Source organism: Lottia gigantea (assembly GCF_000327385.1).
Source record: "Lottia gigantea unplaced genomic scaffold LOTGIsca_252, whole genome shotgun sequence".
Taxonomy (NCBI): Eukaryota; Metazoa; Mollusca; class Gastropoda; family Lottiidae; genus Lottia; species Lottia gigantea.
This window is the reverse complement of record NW_008708763.1, coordinates 70,771-72,229: the sequence shown is the minus strand read 5'-3', so window position 1 is coordinate 72,229 and position 1,459 is coordinate 70,771.

Genomic DNA, 1,459 nt, shown 5'->3' with positions numbered 1-1,459 from the left:
TTTTGGTCTTTTCCTACTAATTGGACCCNCAGGGAGTTCAAAAAACTCAAAAAAACCAATCAAAATCTGTAAGTTTGAAAAGTAGCAATTTCTGGTCTGCACACTGGTGGTCAAAAAGTGCTCAAACACAAATAAATTTTTTGCTTGAAAAGTTACAGAGCTACAAGGCTGAAACTTGCTGGGAATATCCAAATGGACTATCTCTACATGTGGGAAAAAACAGAACTCAAATATCTGCCATAGGTCAAGAAATAATTTTGGTCAGTTTTCATGCATATAGGCCATAGGGACCAAATATGGCCAATGACCAACTTTGCCAAATTTGCCAATTTCTCTCATGTTTTGGTCTTTTCCTACTAATTGGACCCCAGGGAGTTCAAAAAACTCAAAAAAACCAATCAAAATCTGTAAGTTTGAAAAGTAGCAATTTCTGGTCTGCACACTGGTGGTCAAAAAGTGCTCAAACACAAATAAATTTTTTGCTTGAAAAGTTACAGAGCTACAAGGCTGAAACTTGCTGGGAATATCCAAATGGACTATCTCTACATGTGGGAAAAAACAGAACTCAAATATCTGCCATAGATCAAGAAATAATTTTGGTCAGTTTTCATGCATATAGGCCATAGGGACCAAATATGGCCAATGACCAACTTTGCCAAATATGCCAATTTCTCTCATGTTTTGGTCTTTTCCTACTAATTGGACCCCAGGGAGTTCAAAAAACTCAAAAAAACTAATTAAAATCTGTAAGTTTGAAAAGTAGCAATTTCTGGTCTGCACAGTGGTAGTCAAAAAGTGCTCAAACACAAATAAATTTTTTGCTTGAAAAGTTACAGAGCTACAAGGCTGAAACTTGCTGGGAATATCCAAATGGACTATCTCTACATGTGGGAAAAAACAGAACTCAAATATCTGCCATAGATCAAGAAATAAATTTGGTCAGTTTTCATGCATATAGGCCATTGGGACCAAATATGGCCAATGACCAACTTTGCCAAATATGCCAATTTCTCTCATGTTTTGGTCTTTTCCTACTAATTGGACCCCAGGGAGTTCAAAAAACTCAAAAAAACTAATTAAAATCTGTAAGTTTGAAAAGTAGCAATTTCTGGTCTGCACAATGGTAGTCAAAAAGTGCTCAAACACAAATAAATTTTTTGCTTGAAAAGTTACAGAGCTACAAGGCTGAAACTTGCTGGGAATATCCAAATGGACTATCTCTACATGTGGGAAAAAACAGAACTCAAATATCTGCCATAGATCAAGAAATAATATTGGTCAGTTTTCATGCATATAGGCCATAGGGACCAAATATAGCCAATGACCAACTTTGCCAAATATGCCAATTTCTCTCATGTTTTGGTCTTTTCCTACTAATTGGACCCCAGGGAGTTCAAAAAACTCAAAAAAACTAATTAAAATCTGTAAGTTTGAAAAGTAGCAATTTCTGGTCTGCACA